This window comes from Phacochoerus africanus, chromosome 8 (assembly GCF_016906955.1).
Source record: "Phacochoerus africanus isolate WHEZ1 chromosome 8, ROS_Pafr_v1, whole genome shotgun sequence".
Taxonomy (NCBI): Eukaryota; Metazoa; Chordata; class Mammalia; order Artiodactyla; family Suidae; genus Phacochoerus; species Phacochoerus africanus.
In genome coordinates, this window is record NC_062551.1 from 34,170,252 (window position 1) to 34,189,337 (window position 19,086).

Here is a 19,086-nt window from a genome sequence, read left to right on the forward strand (position 1 = left end):
TTCCCCAAGTGAGGATGGTGTTCAGTGGGGTCAGCTCACCACTCAAACAACTGCCCAAGCTCTTGTCCTTGGGCAGTTGCATTTGCACTTCGGTGCACAGGAGAACTGCCACATGCATTCGGTGGCACAGAATCTGAACCTGGCTTGTACTCAAGGGTGGAGAAATTAAATTTTTTATTTATTTTTAATTTAATTTAATTTTGTATTTATTTATTTTGTCTTTTCCAGGGCCGGACCTGTGGCATATGGAGGTTCCCAGGCTAGGGGTCTAATCAGAGCTGTAGCTGCCGGCCTACACCACAGCTCACAGCAACGCCCAATCCTTAACCTACTGAGGGAGGCCAGGGATCGAACCCACAACCTCATGGTTCCTAGTCGGATTTGTTAACCACTGAGCCATGACGGGAACTCCATAATTTTAAATTACAGTTGATTTATCATGTGGTGCCAGTCTCTGCTGGACAGCCAGGGGACTCAGTTATACATACATATATATATTCTTTTTTATATTATTTTTCCAGTCCCGGAGATTGGATAGAGTTCCTTGTGCTCTACAGTCGGACCTTGCTGTTTATCCATTCTAAATGCCATAGTTGGGGGTTAGTAGATGCAGACTCACCAAGGACATTCGTAAGTGATGACTGTCTCTTTGTCTGTCTTTATTTTTTACCGTGAGCACATCACAGCCTGAGGCGGGCTGCAGCCAAAGCAGTGGCTCGCTCTTACACCATCAGTGCAAAAGTCCACACAGTAAGAAGGGCAAAAGGGAGTTTCCAGTGTGGCTCAGGGGTAACAAACCTGACTAGTAACCATGAGGATGAGGGTTCAGTCCCTGGCCTCGCTCAGTGGGTGAAGGATCCGGTGTTGCCATAAGCCGTTGTACAGAACAGCAGCTATAGCTCGGGTTCCATCCTAGTCTGGGAACTCCCATATGCTGTGGGTGCAGCCCTAAAAACCAACAAGAAAAGAAAAGGAAGAAGGAAAGGAAGAGGAAAGGAGGGAGGGAGAAAGGAAGAAAGGAAGGAAGAAAGAAAAGGGCAAATGACGTCTGAGTATGGTTAGAAAAATAGCTCTTAGAGTTTCTTTCCATCGTGGCACAGCAATAATGTACTTGACTAGTATCCATGAGGTTGCAGGTTCGATCCCTGCCCCCCAGCTCAGTGGATTAAGGATCCAGCTTTGCCATGAGCTGTGGTGTAGGTCGCAGACGTGGCTCGGATCCCGTGTTGCCGTGCCTCTGGCGTAGGCTGGCAGCTGTAGCTATGATTTGACCCCTAGCCTGGGAACCTCCATATGCCGCGGGTGCAGCCCTAAAAAGCAAAAAGGAAGGAAGGAAGGAAGGAAGGAAGGAAGGAAGGAAGGGAGGAAGGGAGGGAGGAAGGAAGGAAAATAGCTCTGACCTTGTATATCCCCTGACAGGGACCCAGGCATTCTCAGACCACACTTCGAAGGGCACCGCCTTTCACTGTTCTGCCTTTTTCCATAAGCATAAAAATGTGTGCGCGCACACACACACACACACACACACACACACACACACACACACACACCACAGCTTCTATCATTTGATTTTTAAAAGGGCATTTGAATATCAAAAAGAAGGACGTCATCTCAGAAGAAAGGATACCCCATTAAACTGCATGCGTTTAGATTTATGAACAACTCACCGCATTGTCCTCCCTTTTCTGGTTTTGCCAAGGCAAGGGGCAGATGCTGGCATAGAAGAATGGTGTTTGGAAACTGCCTCCAGCCTGACACACCCCTTCTGGCTCCGAAGAGGGGAATTATGCCCCGAGGGCAGAGTACTAGCAGGGGCATCGCCAGCCGGGGTTCCGTGGGGCTGGACCCTGGTTTGCCTCCAGATAGGGACCAACTGGCGGGAGGACCCCGAGGTCAGATGTTATTCCCATCTCACCAAGCCCAGGAGATCTAGGAGCAGAAGGGCCCCCCTCGAAGCCCCCAGTGAGGCGTGGGTTGGAAGCAGGCTTTGTCTGAAGGAGGTGAAGGTTTGGCTCTAGTCGGTGCATCCTAGAGAATCAGTCTGATCCATCAACCAGCCGACACTGCTTGGCCCTTACCCAGCTCTCTTGGCCCCTAATCCAGCATCCACTGTCTGGGGTCACTGGGTAGGAGCCGCAAGGACTCACTACCTACTCTGCACATGGCACAAGCATGTCTGGGGCACACCACCAGCTCACACTCACATAACTCCCCACCCCTGTCTCCACCCCCGTCATACCACTTACAGACTTTCTCCTCACTGCCCCACCCACTCCCGCTACCCCAGGGAACACATGGGAAGACCAGGCCCCGAGGGTCAGGGCAGCAACCCCAGGCAAGTCCCCTCCCCTCTCTGGGCGCAGCTTCCAGCAGCAAGGAGGCAAAGGCGGATTACAGAAGATCCTCCATCTCTAAAAAGCAACACCCAATGGGTCTAGGAGGTGGGGAGAGCATTGTGAAGGCCAGGCTGGTGGCCCAGGTGGGACAGGGAGAACGAGGCCTCTAGGAGGCAGGAGGTGAGGGGGTGTCAGTCATGAGGTGTAGGCAGCTGGGACCACCCAGGACCGAGGATCTGGGATTGGATCTGAGGGTAAGGGGGAATTTTGCGGGGTGTGGGGGGGGCTAAAGGGTGGGATAGGGAGAGCACAGAAATAGGGGTGTGGGGATGCAGTTTAGGGGGTACCAAGGGCTCATCAGCAGATGGTAAAATTGGGGTACATTCATACTAACCCTCGGAAGTCCCCGCAGTGGCCCACAGAGTGGCACGTGCCTTTCTCTGGGTCCAAAGCTTTCCCTCAGCAATGCCAAGGCGGGGAGCATAAGCACAGGGGTCCATCTCTTTTCAAGAAGTTGGCATCTCTGGGAAGTGGTGATGCTGATTTGCGTGTGTCAACCTGAGTGGGTCCCAGGGTGTGCAGACACTTGGTCAAACACTATCCTGGGCGTGTCCTCGAGGAATCTTGTGGATGAGATTCAGTTTTGCATCAGGGGACAGAGTAAAGCAGACTGCCCTCCCTCCTGTGGGTGGCAATGCCCGATGGATTTTACCAACAAGGGAGCCCTCAGCACCCAGCATACCACAAAGGGTGGGGACCCTCTTCACGGTGATTTGGGTCCTGCTTGGATTGACACTCCGCAACGTGATTGGCGTGCAAGTGGACAGAGGTCTGACTTCATGAACCTAACTCAAAAGTTGGGTGGATTTTATGGAGTTTCCATTATGGTCAGCCCATTAAGGACCCAGCATTGTCTAAGTGAGGATGCAGTTTCAATCCCTGGCCTTGATCAGCAGATGGAAGGATCTGGCGTTGCCAAATGCTGCAGCGTAGGTCACAGATGCAGTTTGGAATCGACCCCTAGCCCAGGAAATTTTATATACAGCAGGTGCAGCTGTTAAAAAAAAAAAATGTTGGATGGATTTTAAAAATCTGTGACCAATGAGAAGAAAAACACTCGTGTGTGTCTATAAAACTGCTTCCAGGGTGGCCTCCTGGATTTGCTTGGCCTTGCTCAGTGGGGACTTGGCCTGACCTCACAGGCTCACAAATCTCCTGTTTCAGGAGCTGAACCAGAGTCCCAACTCCAAGACGCCCCCTCCGTGGATCCCTCTCCCTCCTCTACCACCAGGAGGATGGGAGACGCTGCCTCCCCAGGGACTTACACTCTTTTTTAAAAACTGCTATGTAGCATTGAGAACTATGTCTAGATACTTACATCGCAACACAACAATGGGAGGAAAAAGTATGTATACATGTATGTATAACTTGGCCCCCATGCTGTACAGCGGAAAAAAAATTTTTTTAATTGAAAAAATTTTTATTTTTTGTCTTTTTAGGGCCACACCCATGGCATATGGAGGTTCCCAGGCTAGGGATCGAATTGGAGCTGTAGGTGCCAGTCTACGCCACAGTCACAGCAACATGGGATCCGAGCCATGCCTGTGACCTACGCCACAGATCCTTAACCCACGAGTGAGGCCAGGGATCGAACCTGCGTCCTCATGAATGTTAATCAGATTCGTTTCTGCTCAACCACAGCGGGAACTCCGAGTTAAAGTCTTCAAGAGTGGCTTTTCATGTCATGGAGGAGACAGGAGCAAGGCTAATGTCCCCATTACAATCTGCTCGCTGGTAACACAATGGATGTCAGGTCACACCAAAGGATCTGAAGCTAATAATTAGAAACAGAAAGCATAAAACAAAAGCTCAAGGAATTCCATGTCAAAGAAAGGGCTGCCTTCTATTTTATATACGGTCGGTCGATAAAGCCAGACTGTCCTTGGGCTGTCTCCCCAGATGTAGGACCCCCTTTCAAGCAGGGAGCGGGGGACGGAGCAGGGAGAGGCACGGCCTGGGGGCCAAGAAGGAGGAAGCCTCCATCCTTTCAGAAAGTTCCTGTCTTGGAGTCCCTGCCCACAAGAAAGGGACACACATGGTCCGGGACCGAAGAAATATTCTCCCTCCAGGCTTTCTCAGGTGAACGGAATCAGCAGCTTAAAAGGGAAAAGAAACCAAGCCGGAAAAATGAGGCCACGGAGCCAGACAAGATGCACCATGGATAATATCACAGGCTTGGAGGGTCTAGCTCTTCAGGGTCAAATTCCTGCCATTCTGCATTGCTAAAAGGCCAAGTTACGTCAAGTCCACCCTCTGCCTCAGCTTCCTCATTTGTAAAACAAAGATGATAATTCTTGTGATCACCTCAGCAGGAAGCGTAAGGATTCAAGGGGTTCATGTACACAGAGCCCTAAGAGTGTCTGCTAGAGAAATCCCTAGTCCAGGCTGTCACCTTGCGTCTTCTTCTGAGGAGGTAACATAAGGACTTCAGGGGCCAGGAGGACACACATTTCCTGCTCAGTCACCTTGCTTAGGGGATATCACTGAACCCCTCTGAGCCTTAGTTCCCTCATTTAAGAACCAAAATGACTGCCTTGCAGCATTATCGTGGTGAAAAATGGAATGTTGGGAACAGTCAAGCCCTAGACCGTCAACAGCGTCTCTGGCTTGTGCAGTGCACGGCCTGAGCAACGTCTGCTGCAGCCCTGATAATGAACATAAAGCAGTTGGCACACTGGAGACACCAACCCCATGCCTCCATCTGCGGACACTTACCTACCAAATCTTCGACCTAAACTCAAAGTCTTTCCCATGCAACTTCCTCCACAAAGAGCACTGTGGATGCTGGGAGTTCCCGCTGTGGAGCAGTGGAAACGAATCGGACTAGGAACCATGAGGTTGCGGGTTTGATCTTTGGCCTCACTCAGTGGGTTAAGGATCTGGCATTGCTGTGAGCTGGGGTGTAGGTCACAGACGTGGCTCAGATCTGGTGTTGCTGTGGCTGTGGCATGGGCCGGCAGCTGTAGCTGCGATTAGACCCCTAGCCTGGGAAGCTCCATACCCCTCGGGTGCGGTCCTAAAAAGGCAAAATATAAGAGTACGGCGGATGCTGACGCTGAGGAAGAACTGCCATCCACCATCCATGAGGATTCCTGCCTTCAAGGAACAAACGTTTCTAGGAGGAAATATCCCCAGCCCTGCAGTAATGCAGAACCAAGCTCCACGGGCCAGGCTCCAGAGAGTGAAGCAACCCACAGCCGGTGAGGGGGACCAAGCCAGGCATGTTCCCCACAAGAGGGTCCCCAGAGAAGGCCTGGACTCCTACACGTGGACAGAAGGCGAGAGGTCACGTGGGTGGCAGTGTCTGCAAAGGTGAGGAAGTCGTGCTCCTGCTGTCTCCTCTGGGGGGGGGGTCCCTCCACGTGCACCCAGGAGTGGGGGTGAGGGTGGAACCCAGGCAGAGGCTTTGGGGACCAGCCCCTCGTCCTGTCCCGTACCAGTCGGTTGATCTATTTCAAATGGGCCAGCTCGGGGAGAATCCAGAGTGACCCCATTGTTCTATTATGCTTCATCCCCACTACTTAGATCTTTTATTTTATTCCGAACGTTCTCTAGCCCAGTCACAGGCTGATCTCCTAATTGGAGCCGCCGCCTCCACCCCCTCCCAGATCAAAGCTGCCCTGTTTGTTTGTGGAGGATGGAGGATGAACCGTCTTGCCGGCCTTTGAACATGAAGGCCCCTTTGTCTTTCTGCTGAAGTCATCCCTGGCACCGGGCGGGGAGGGGGTTGATGCGGGGGTGGGAGGGGGCGGTGGCCTGGCCAGAGACTCGGGCCAGAGCTAGAGTGGGGGCCAGCCTTCAGAATGAGACCCCAGATCTTTCCCAGCTCTGAAGAGGGCTCACAAACCAGCAGCCCCCCGGGGAGAACTTATTTGACTCTCATGGTGATTTTTTATTTAAATATTTAATTCAAACATATTTTTTGACTTCCAGTAGAGCAGACCTTTACATATTTCTTTAGACATAGAGTATTTCCTTTCTAGTTTTTCTTTAAAAATCAGAATACCTGGCAATACCGGGCCTCTGCAGAAGGAGTGAGCTAACCAGCTTTCTGAAGATTTTCTTCTCATCTGTGGGGCATCAAGGGGCTTTTCAGGCCCCATTTTTTTTTTAGGGCCGCACTTGCAGAGTATGGAAGTTCCCAGGCTAGGGGTCGAATTAGAGCTGCAGCTGCCAGCCTACCCCACAGCCATGGCAACACCAGATCTTAGCCTCGTCTGTGACCTACACTGCAGCTTGTGGCAATGCCAGATCCCTAACCCACTGACCAAGGCCAGGGATCAAACCTGCATCCTCAGGAATACTATGTCCGGTTCTTAATCCACCGGGCCACAACAGGAACTCCCAGGTACTTAAAAAAAAAAAAAATCAATCTGTGGCTGTGAACTATTGTTTCCCTTGAAGTTCCTGCTTTTATTTCCCTGGGCCCACCAGCACCTCAGCCCTGCGGTTGGAGATGGCAGGGAGTAGTGGGGAAATGAGCATGCCCATTTTACAGAAGGGAAAACTGAGGTCTGGTTACATTCCTATAACTGGCCTGAGGTCACACAGAGGTTAATGACAGATTGGAGAAGTAAGTATTATAAGACAAAGGGAAATAACATTTTGTCCTTTCTTCTTTTGATGTTATGGTCAATGTAACTTTTGAAAGAGAAAAGCACAACAAAGGGGCTTTCCTGTTAAGCAGGGAGGCTTCATGTTAACCCTAGAGGTCTATAAGCCTGCAAGTTGCTGAGTAGACATCACCTACTCTTCACAACAACCCTATGAGCTGAGTTCTAGTTTCTACATCTCACAATTGAGAAAATCGAGGCTTTGGAAGCTCAAGGACTTGCCCAAGTCGAACCCAGCAGGGCCGAGGATTAGACCCGGGTCTACCTGGCTCAAAACCCTGCCAAGTGATTCTGTTATGGACTCATCAAGAGCTCGGCGGTTACTTCTCAGAGCCTCTGGTTTTCCTACACACATGGAGGCCGCCTACTCAGAAGACACTCCGCCCACCCAGGACTGGACCTCCCTACCCCGGAGACACCCACAGCCTCGCTTAGCTCCGCCCCCCTCTGTTGTGCCCGCCCTCAAAACAGCCAATTGGGCCAGAAGTGGTCACCTGACCCAAGCTGGGCCAATCAGATCCTTCCTCGCGGGGAGCGGGACCCTGTTGTGTAAAGCTAGGCTGGCGTGACCAAAACTGGACCACAGCCTGCAAGCGGGATGATGATGACGTGTCTGAAAGGAAAGGAGGATGGAGCTGACGTGCAGGGAGAAACAGATGTTGAGGCCAGATGGCCCCAGAGATCCCAGGGAGAAGCCTCAACTCTCCACGTCCAGTGTTCCAGCTTCTCCCCCAGCCCTTTCCTCTGGCATCACCCTGTATCCTTCCTACCGAGCAGCGTTTTATTTAAAGTGATTTGAGAGATTTCTGTTCTTACAGCCATACAATCCCTCAGGTAAACAGTGTAAACAGAGCCGCATTTTAATCCTGCCTTTGCCCCTGGCCGTGTGCTTTTAGACAAGTTATTAACCTCAGTTTCTCCTATTTATAAAGTGGGAGAATTAAATTCCTATCTCAGGGGTCTTTTGAGAGATTCAAAATAAATAACTGGAGATTCTTGCACGCAGAACCCACCACAGCAGAGCCGCAGCACCTGGCTGGTGCTTTGACCATCATTGTTGTATTTGCTTTAAAAGAAAGCTTTTAGTGCTAATTTTCACCAACGCTTTTTAAATTATTATTAAATGTTTATATTTTTATTTTTTTAATTGTAATTTTATATTGGAGTATAGTTGATTTACAATGTTGTGTTTGTTTCAGGTGTACATCAAGGTGATTCAGTTTTACATACCCATATATCCATGCTTTTTCTTTTCTCATATAGATAATTACAGAATACTGATTTCCCTGTGCTACGTGGCAGGTCCTCGCTGGTTATCTGTTTTGTATAGAGAGGTGTGTATATGTTAATTCCAAACTCCTAATTTATCCCTCCCCCCACCCCAACCTTTTCCTTTTGGTAACCATAAGTTTGTTTTCCATGTCTGTGAGTCTATTTCTGTTTTGTAATTTCATTTGTATCATTTTTTTTAGATTCCACATATAAGTGACATCGTATGATATTTTTCTTTCTCTGTCCTCCTTCATTTAGTATAATAATCTCTATGTCCATCCATGTTGCTGCAAAAGGCATTATTTCATTAGTAATATTTCATTGCATATATGTACCACATCTTCTTTATCCATTCCTCTATTGATGGACATTTAAGTTGCTTTCATGTCTTAGCTATTGTAAATAGTGCTGCAGTGAACACTGAGGTGCATGTATCTTTTCAAATTATGGTTTTCTCTGGATATGCCCAGACATGGGATTGCTGGGTCATATGGTAGTTCTATATTTAGTGGTTTTTTGTTTGTTTTGTCTTTTTAGGGCCCTACTTGTGGCATATGGAAGTGCCCAGGCTAGGGGTCAAGTCAGAGCTGGTGTAGGTTCCAGCCTACACCATGGCCGCAGCAATGCCGGATCCTTAACCCACTGAACCAGGCCAGGGATCGAACCCACATCCTCATGGATACTAGTTGGGTTTGTTACTACTGAGCCACGACAGGAACTCCTATATTTAGTATTTTAAGGAAACTCCATACTGTTTACATAGTGGCTGCACCAGTTTACCTTCCCACCAACAGTGTAGGAGGGTTCCCTTTTCTCCACACCCTCTTCAGCATTTATTGTTTATAGACTTTTTAATCATGGCCTTTCTGACCAGTTTAACCAACTCTTGACTATTCCACTTTTCAGAGTATCCACAAACTATTTTTTATCATCCGCTGACATCTTTCTACATATTCTCAGGAAAGATGGAATTCTTTATCAGTGGCAAAGCTTTACAATCGTGGAGACAGAGGTACTTACAATTCAATCATCTAGAGTGGGTATGAATTTTACTCTGTGATCTTAGGTATTAATTTATTTTTCTAAAACCAATTTAAACATGATTCCAGGCATGTTCTCAGCAGCCTGACTAGAAATTTGTCCCTGGTAGCTGTTGATCAGTCCCCATCCCAAGGCAGAGCTGGACAAGCCCTCCAGATCCCTCGGAGGCTGCAGCTTGGATGCCTCCAGCCATGTGTGGGCACGGGGTCTTTGCTAAGGCCTGGGGTCTTGGTCCAGCCACCTTAGGTGTAGCCATTTCCCTCAGGGGGGCTGCCACACCCCTCTCACCAGGTTCCATCCTGTTACTTTAAGGATGTGAGAATTCCACACAGCCCTCTCCTCCTGCAGGGAATTTCATTTTCCTCTCGTCACCTCCTCTCTTCAAATTAACCTCCTCCACTCAGAATTGTTCTCCTCCCTCTGCTTCATTCTGGAATCATCTAGGACAGTGGTTCTCAAAGTGGCCTGAGCCCAGCAGCCTCTGCATCACCTGGGAATTCGAGAGCCATGCAAATTCTCAGACCCCCTCCAAGGCCTGCTGAATCTGACCCTCTGGGGGTGGTGCTGGCAATTTGTGTTTCAACAAGGCTTCCAAGTGATTGTAAAGCATGCTAAAGTTGAAGGACCAGGATAATGATCACAGTGAATCTGTAAGAGTAAAATCAAAAGCCAAGATGGTGGGGTTATCTTGAGACGACTTTAGGCTCTGGTCTCAGCTACATGGCATCCTCCCACCTGGTGAGCAAACAATAAACACCTGAATCCAGGGCTGGGGAGGAGCAAAGGATTTGATTAGTGTGTACAGCAGTGTGAGTTGTGCACTGCACAATTCCAGAGGGCACCATCCCCATAAACTACCACCTGAATAGTGAAACATGGTGACCAAGTGGGGAACATCAAGGAACCAGAGGGCATAAGGAGGGATCTTGTGGTCATTTGAATAACCAGGTTTGGGGGATTCAGTCCCAAGGCAAGGAGTGATTGGGAAAATGGGAAGAAAAACAGTGCAAAACCTGAACTCAGCCCTAGGGGGCGCTGTCTATGTGGACAACACACATTACAGGTCAAATAGAATAGTGCATTATTCAGAGGGTCTCAAACTTAAAAACCTGCAGGAACCAGGCTGGCCAGTAAAGAGGCAGGAGACTGGAGGATGCAGCCAGTGTAAAGATGCAGGCACTATCCAGCCTCAGCCACTGTTGCCACGAGGGATACCGGGCTCAACCTTGCCAGATCTTCCAAATTTTTTTTTTAAACCAGAAATCCCACTTTTATGTGAAATCTCTTAAAATCCTTTTAAATATTATAAACATCTTTTGACTTTTAAAACACTTTATATTGCATCCAAAATATATAAAAATACTCTCAAATCCTAATTAAAAACAAATGAAACAAAAGTTTCAAACAGTTCTCCAGTGATATACAGATGGCAAATAAGCAAGTGAAAAGGTGTCCAACATCCTTGGTCATTAGGGACATGCAAATTAAAATCACACCTACTAAGATGGCTACATTTTTAAAAACTGACAATACTAAGTGCTGACAAATATATGGAGCAACTAGAAATCTCTTGCATGGCTGGTGGGAATGCAAAACAGTACCACTGCATTGGAAACTTTGGCAGCTTCTTCTAAAGTTAAACATACCCCTCTGTGCAACCCAGCATCCCACTCCTGAGTATTGTCCATGACAAATAAAAAATGTATGGCCACACAAAAAATCTATCAGGGTGTGTTTATAACAGGTTTATTTGTAATCGCCCCAAATGGGAACAATTCACATGTTCCCTCCACTGGGTGTTGGATAAACAGACTGTGGTATAGCCAGGTAGCGGAATACTAAGCAGCCGTAAACAGAATGAACCCCCTACACACGCAACAAAATTGCTGACTCTCGTATGCATTCTGCCAAGTGAAAGAGCTCTGACTCGACAGGTGCCATAGTGTAGCATTCCATTTCCATGACATTTTGGAAAAGGCAAAACCATATAGGGACAGAAAACAGGTCCGTGATTGCCAGTGGTTGGGGATGGGGCAGGAATAGATTAAAAGATGCGTGCGGGGCAATCTGGGGAGTGATGGAGATGATCTGTGTGATGCTCGTGGTGGCGATTTGTCAAATTTACAGAACTGTACACTAAAAAGCGTGAATTCTAGTGTATGTCGATTATGCAGTAAAGTTACACTCATACATCAGTATGTCTTGATAAAACATGAAAAATGAAATAAAATCACCAAACAAAGCAGCACTACGAATCAGATCCAGCCCACAGCTTGTCCTATGCTGGGCATCTTGGGAAACACAAGGAGGGATGGAAGACCTGGCCTCTGCCGTCAAGGAGCAGAACTGCAGAGGCACGGCTTTCAACCTTGCTCTTCAGTGACAGCCCTTTTCTCTGATTTGAATCTGGGGTTATATGGAAGACGCCAAAAAAGATTTCCTGGAGTTCCTGTTGTGGCTCAGTAGTTAACGAACCTGACTAGTATCCGTGAGGACGCAGGTTCGATCCCTGGCCTTGCTCAGTGGGTTAAGGATCCGGTATTGCCATGAGCTGTGGTGTAGGTCGCAGACAGGGCTCGGATCTGGCGTTGCGGTGGCTGTGATGTAGGCCGGCGTCTACAGCTTTGATCCGACCCCCTGCTGCCTGTCCACCAGGGCCCCTGGGAGACCCAGTGAGACAGGCGTATGACAGGGTTCCGGTCTGTGAGGGTCAAGATGGGCAGGAGTGTGGGGAGAAAATCCTGGAGTGGCGGAGACACAGGTTGCCCGCCCCTGGAAGTAAGCAGAGAAATGCCCATTAAAACAGCAGGGAGAGGAGTTCCCATTGTGGCTCAATGGTAATGAACCCGACTAGTATCCACGAGGACATGGGTTCAATCCCTGGCCTTGCTCAGTAGGTTAAGGATCTGGTGTTGCCGTGAGCTGTGGCGTAGGTCGCAGATGTAGCTTAGATTCAGCGTTGCTGTGCTCTGACGTAGGCCGGCAGCTACAGCTCATATGCAACCCCTCCATATGCCACGGGTGTGGCCCTAAAAAGACCAAAAAATAAAAATAAAACAGCGGGGAGGTACTGCTTTTCTTCATCACATTGGCAAAGGTGAAAAGAATACTGAGAGTGGCTGAGGTAGTGGTGGGGATGGAACCAGCTCCCGGGGCTATATGCTCTGTCCTCAGCCCTGCTGCACGCTGGAATCTCCTGGGCAGCGTCCAATCATCCTGAAGCCTAACCAATTCAGTAGAATCTTAGAGGTGGAACCAGAACCAGAATTTTAAAAATAACTTTTAAATAGGTGCTTTAAAAACAAAGCAAGCAAGTATGTGTTTGTGTGTGTGTGTGTGTGTGTGTGTTTATATATTTAAGGAAAACATTGCCTGTTACTAGAATACCCTCTTCTTCCTCAAGGTAGAGGTCCCAGGGTTTGGGGCGGGGGGGTTCTTGCTCTTGGATTTGGGGTTTTTTGTTTGTTTTTTGACTGCACCTGTAGCATGCAGGTGCAGGGATCAAACCCATGCCACAGCAGTGGTAACACCAAGTATTCAACCACCACTGGGAGCCACCAGGGAATTCCTGGTGCAGGTTTTAGAGGGAGTTTGGACTCCATCCCCAGGAGGAGTCTTGACCGGTCAAAATCCATCATAGCGGTTCTGTTTCTGGTGTTGAACCAGCCTAGTGTCACTTCTGGCCCGTGAGAGGTATAGGTTGGGCTGGGGATGCTTCTAGGAGAGGGTTTATTTCCTGCAAAGAGAGACACATGAAAGAAAGCCAGCCATTTCCTGTCCCCAGATGGTGACACAGGAATGTTTAGAGGTGCCATGGCCATCTTGAGGCCAAAAGGAGGGCCAGGCCAAGAGGCCGTGCAGATGCTGAGAATGGTGGCGAGAATAAAGGGACAGGAACCAGGTACCCAAGATGCTGTGGACCAACATAGAGTCACCTTGTCATTGGGCCTCTCTTAGGTGCCATAACAAGTGGCCTAGGGAGTTCCCGTTGTGGCGCAGTGGTTAACAAATCCGACTAGGAACCATGAGGTTGCGGGTTCGATCCCTGCCCTTGCTCAGTGGGTTAACGATCCGGCGTTGCCGTGAGCTGTGGTGTAGGTTGCAGGCGCGGCTTGGATCTAGTGTTGCTGTGGCTCTGGCGTAGGCCGCCAGCTACAGCTCCAATTTGACCCCTAGCCTGGGAACCTCCATATGCCACGGGAGCAACCCAATAAATAGCAAAAAGACAAAACAAAACAAAACAAAAACAAGTGGCCTAGTTGTCAAGGTCCCTTCTTGTTGGGTTCTCTGTCCCTCCAACCTGAGAGCATCCTCAGAGCCCCCTCTTAGAGAGGCGTCCAGGAGAGCAGAGTAGCCACCTTGGGTGCCTGGCTGAGCAGGACTTCCAGGGCCTTTATGGAGGTGGCCTGGCTTGACGATGTCCCAGGACTCAGGACCACTGGCGGCTCAAACCTCCATGGTCTCACTCAGTGGGAACCTGTACCTTTCAGGGCATGGGGGAGCACATGGAGTCAGGGTCTCCTTGGAGCTTGCAGGGGAAGGACCCCCAGAGCTCCGAGGTCTTGACTCTTGAGCGCAGGGCAAGAGCAGTTTCTATGTCTTCTACCCTCACAGACCCGGCGGGGAGGTAGGAGCAACAGAGGGGTGATTTCCAGGCCCAGTGCTATAAGGAAACTGAGGGCCACCCAGTTTGAAGGCAGAACCGCTGTGAAAACAGCAATCATGAGGCCTCTTCTGTGCACCGGGCATCCATCTGCTCAAAACACAAAGGTGTGTAGCAAGGAAATGCCCAGGCCTCCTGGTTCCCTTCTACTTAAGACCCCACAGAGCTGGTGGCAGCCCCGGTGCCAGAGGACACCCGGGCCTGCCCCTGAGGTGTCCAGTCAAGGTGAGAAACAGGCCAGGGCCCCGGCTCCAGGCTTTGGACAACTCGGGCTAGATAGATGCAGAACATCCAAAAAAAAAAAAAAGGAGTTCTGGCAAATTAGACCTCAGTCTCCTCACCTATAAAATGGGCATAACATTAACATCACAGGGCATCTATGAGCCTTGAATGTCTCCAATGTGGCAGGTGCATGGCTGGTGCACAGCGATGCTAGTTTCCTTACAGAGGATCCCACCCTCCCACTACCACCACCACCCACTTTCAGCAGCCATCAACCCAGGTGACAAGTCACCCAGGTCCCTGGGACGTCAGGCTGCTTCTTGCCTTAACTGACCAGCCCTGCCCGGAACTCAAAGACAGGCTCCTGTCCTGGCCATTCATCTTGAAAGGCAGCCACCAAGACTGGAGGTGAGCATGGAGGTGAGAAAGGTCAGTCCTCCAGTGAGGACGGGAAAAGAAGGGGTATCCCCAAGAAGCTGAACGGAGGAGCCTGGAGGAGGAGAGGGTGGTTGTGAGGGGTCGTGAAGGACGAGCGGGTTGAGGAATCAGTTACAAACAGCAGGCAAGGAAGCCCCCTTGCACACCTCGGCCTTCCGTCCTGCTCCTTGGAGGACTCAACTTCTCTCTGTTTTTCAGGCAGAGAAGCTGAGCCCTCCCAACCCCACCCCCCCAACAGCTCACACCCACCCTTTATAAGCCACCAACCTGGGGTTCAACTTCATAGGGTCCCGGATTAAGGTCGAGCCACGAACCCATTCAGGGAGATGAGGGGAGTCCTAGCTCCACTCTGGGCCTCTGTTTCCCCACACTATTGACCCCTGGATAGCCTCCCAGGTCTGAAAGCCCCAGGTCCCAGAACTTTGATCCCTTCCCTCTGGGACTGGCTGGAAGCCACCCCACCCTACCCTGTGGCCCTGCTCCAGCAAGGACCCCCCAGCCTGCCCTGCCCTGCCCTGAGGTATCACCCCTAGGGGACACCCCAGCTTGGAGCAGTCAGCTTTCTGGAAGAATGACCCCATTCTTCTGGCTCATCACTGTCCGCAGCTACCCCAGGCCACATCCTCCTCCCTGCCTCTGCAGACAATGCCCCGGCCCGAGGCCGGACCCCCTGATCCCCACCCAGCCCTTCCCCCACACCATGGCACACAGATGCCCCCCAGCCCCTCAGCACCAGGCATCTGCCGCCCTTCTGGAATCTGTGTCAGACAGAGCAGGGGCGGGCAGGCCTCCAGCCCCAGAGGCCCAGGGCCCCCCGAATGCCCTCTGGACCCCCCAGGGCCTGCCCAGGTTGCTTGGGAAACCATTTCAGGTCATTTGAGACGATTAGGAGTCTTAGCTCTGTTTTGAGCTAAACAACGTGAAGAAACAAACCCCTGTCTGTCAAAATCCTTCAAACGGAGTTTTCCTGGGGGCTGGGAGGGGCGCCACACCTCACGGGATGGTGGGGGGGGACTCTTCTCTGAAGCCTCTTTATTCAGCTTCACAAATATTTATCAAGAGAGCTCCCTGCCTTGCTGGCATCAGTGTTGGGGAGGTTGGAGGGGGGGATGGGTGGGTGAGCAGAAAAGAGAGGGGAGCCCCCGGAGGGAGCAGACTGGGTTTCTGCCTCTCTCAAAGCAAATGTGTTCGCTACCTGTGTGGCTCGGCCATCCTCCAAACAGCCAGTGGTGTCCTCCACGTCTAAGTGGTCCTGAAGATGGAAAGAACCCAGATGCTGGCCATTTGCTCCCACGGGGGAGACGTTCTCATTATTCTTCCCCGGGTGTTCCCATTTAATGCCGTGGGCAACGATTACTTTTAAATTTGGAGAGGAGTTCCACTGTGGCTCAGCAGAAATGAACCCAACCAGTATCCATGAAGAGGCAGGTTCGATCCCTGGCCTCGCTCAGTGGATTAAAGATCCCGCATTGCCGTGAGCTGTGGTGTAGGTTGCAGATGCAGCTCAGATCCAGTGTTGCTGTGGCTGCAGCCCTTTTCACCCCCTAGCCTGGGAACTTCCATATGCCACCGGTGTGGCCCAATATGCCACAATGCCAGATCCTTAACTCACTGAGCGAGCCCAGGGATGGTAGCCGAATCCTCATGGATACTAGTCAGGTTCTTCACCCTCTGAGCCACAACAGGAACTACAATACTGCCAATTTTTAAATTTAAATCTTGGAGTTCCCTGGTGGTTCAGTGGGTTAAGGATCTGGCATTGTCACTGCTATGGCTCGGGTCATTGCTGTGGCAGGGTAGGGGGTTCAGTCGCTGGCCCCGGAACTTCTGCATGCCATGGGCATGCCCCCCCCCCCAAATTAAAACTTATGCCAAACAAGTACATTGAAAAAGGAAACTGGCAAGTGATGATTATCACCAGGATTTCCTAAAAGGATGAGCATTTAAACACAAAAATAGGGAGGACAGACTCTCAGAATAAAGGGCTCTATGAAGAAGTCAGCATGCTGCTCTTGCCTTATTTTGCTGTGAGGAACTCAAACCCTCGATGAAAGGCTGCAGTTCAGAGTCAGGCTGGGAGACATGGGTTTTCTCCTCTCTCTGGACCTCAGTTTTCCTATTGGTCTAAGATTTTTCTTGCTCAAAGATTCAGAGTCCCCTTAACCCACCCCACGCCCATCATTTCTCTCTCTCTCTCTCTTTTTTTTTTAAATCTCCAGTGACAAACAGCTTTGTCCTAATGGTCACCTTCCAACATTCCATACATAGTAGGTTATTTGAAAGTGCCAACCCCTAGAGAGAGGGGCAGAGTGACACCCTGGGAGCATCAGAAGGGAGGCTGGGATAGAAGGGGCAGGGAGGTGAGGCCACAAAGGCATCTGAGCTAGACGGGGAGGCTCAGGGAGTCCAAGGGAAGCTGATAAGCTGGGGGAAGGTGGAACCGCCAGGGCTGAGGGTCTCTGTCATTCTAGAAAGGGGTGTGAGTTGTAAAAGGAGCCAGGAGAATATTTCCAGAGGTAGGGTTGTTTTCTGGATGGTCTTTCTGAACGTAAAAGCCACAGCCTCCCCATCAGTGGAGTCAGCGCTACGGCGGGATGGCGGGATGGAAGGAAGGCGTGGACCCTCCGGCTTGCCCTGCCCTCCCCAGCACTGCGGCTCCTTCCGGAACCCCTTGGGACATGTGCTCTGAAAGTCCCCAGCCGAGGCTAGTCCTCCAGGGCTGGGATCTCACTGGGAGAGCACAATGGGAAGAGGGAAGGCTCCAGCACCCCCTTTTCCCTCCAGGACCCTCCTCCTCTCCTTCAGCAGCCTCGTGCCCTCTCCCCAGGATCTCCGACCATCTGAAAACTCCGGCCACACAAATAAGGGGGAGTGATGGGAGGTGAATTCAGGGCTGACATGGGTGTGGGTGGATCATCTCATTCAATCACTGCTCACTGCACAGAGAGGACACGGAGGCCAGATGCCCTGAAGCTATTGCGTGTTAATCAGTGAGTGGGGAGCTGAAACAATAACAGTCACTCTCCCAATAATAATAATGATGATAAATATTTGTCGGATTCTCATCTCCTATATCTCTCTCCTGGATTTAAGCTGGATCTCAGAGCCAATGGGTCTTTCAGACCCTGTGGCCTGAGCTGGAGAAGCACCTGGGGATCCAGAAGCCTTCACAGTGCCTCCAGGGTCACCCCACCTGAGACTATCACAGACATGCGAAGCCAGCTGGAGGCAGACAGTCTGCGTGTCTCCCAAAGTGGACATTTTTAAGCAGTTAGATTTTCTCATCTTCCCAGCCCCTCAACCCCACCCCCACCCCTCCCAGCAAATGGATAACAGGAAACAGCCAAAGCGTCTTAACTTTTCTTTAATCTTTCCCTCTCCGGCAAACTAAAAAATCAAACGATAATTGTCTGGGTGATCTCATTATTGTCAACAAAATCCAAGCCTTGAAGTCCGAATCCACTGAAACGCTGACACATTAAACACAAAAGGAAACTGAGCTTGCATGTTGTTCAATAAATAAATAAGGCTGGCGGGAGCTCGGCTCAGGCCTGGCACGCGGAGGGGCCAGACTGGCGGAAATGTGGGCAGGCGAGGCGACGGTGGGACCTGCGAACCGTGGCCTCTGAGAAAGACCAGGTCCGGAGGTCGACATCCCATCCTTCCTGTTTGTATCAGTTCGGTCCCTGCAGGAAACAGATGGCATCTTCCAAAGGGGAAAGTGAGAGGAGATTGCGATGGGGGAAGGGCAATCGGAAAGGTCCCAGAGACAGTGAGCACCAGCAGGTAGCAGGTACCACCCTTAGACCTGAAAGGATAAGGGGATGATGGAGCCAGAACCAGCATCCAGAGAGGGTGGCATCTGGAGAGGCCACCAGGTAGGGGCTGTGGCTGGGCGGGGAGAATGAACACAATCGCACTCCCATTGGCCAAACCCATGCCAAAGCCAGAGGGAGGTGCCCGTGGAGAGATGGAGCTGCCCAGAGAACAGAGCAGAATCCGGAGGGGCAGGCTCTCCGCCATGGGACACCCCTGCAGTGTGCGCCCCCTCTGGCTCCTGCATGTCTGGGAATGGGAAGCTCCCCCAGCTCCTCCTGCAAGGAGCCCATCCACGTCTGAATACTCCAAATCTCAGCTCCCGGCAAAACTCCGTTCTGGGGTTGGGGAGCAGGCCTGCAGGAAGGGGAGCAGGCTGTCGTTAAGTGTGGGAGCATGAGGCTGGGGATGGAGGGCCAGGGCAGAGCTAGAGGGGAGGCTGGCCTCCTTGGAGCATTGGTTGGTAAACACAGAAACAAAGGGATCCCCCATTGGATCACTTTCTCTTTACGGCTCTTGGCCTCAATTTTTCTTCCGTCTTAATCAGAATCCTCACCAGTGCCGTAACAACATAGTACATGTCACTTTTATGGAAAATGGGTGCTTTGGGGGAGGGAAGTGGGTG

General features: G+C 50.6%; 1 long non-coding RNA gene across 1 annotated transcript in view; it reads right to left on the minus strand.

The window, feature by feature from the left end:
* Positions 1-11,898: 11,898 nt before the first annotated feature.
* LOC125133534 (uncharacterized) overlaps positions 11,899-19,086 on the minus strand; it is a 32,389-nt gene continuing 25,201 nt past the window's right edge. The window contains exon 3 of the long non-coding RNA XR_007136456.1: positions 11,899-12,094. This is a non-coding gene — a long non-coding RNA (uncharacterized LOC125133534). The remainder of the gene's footprint in view (positions 12,095-19,086) is intronic.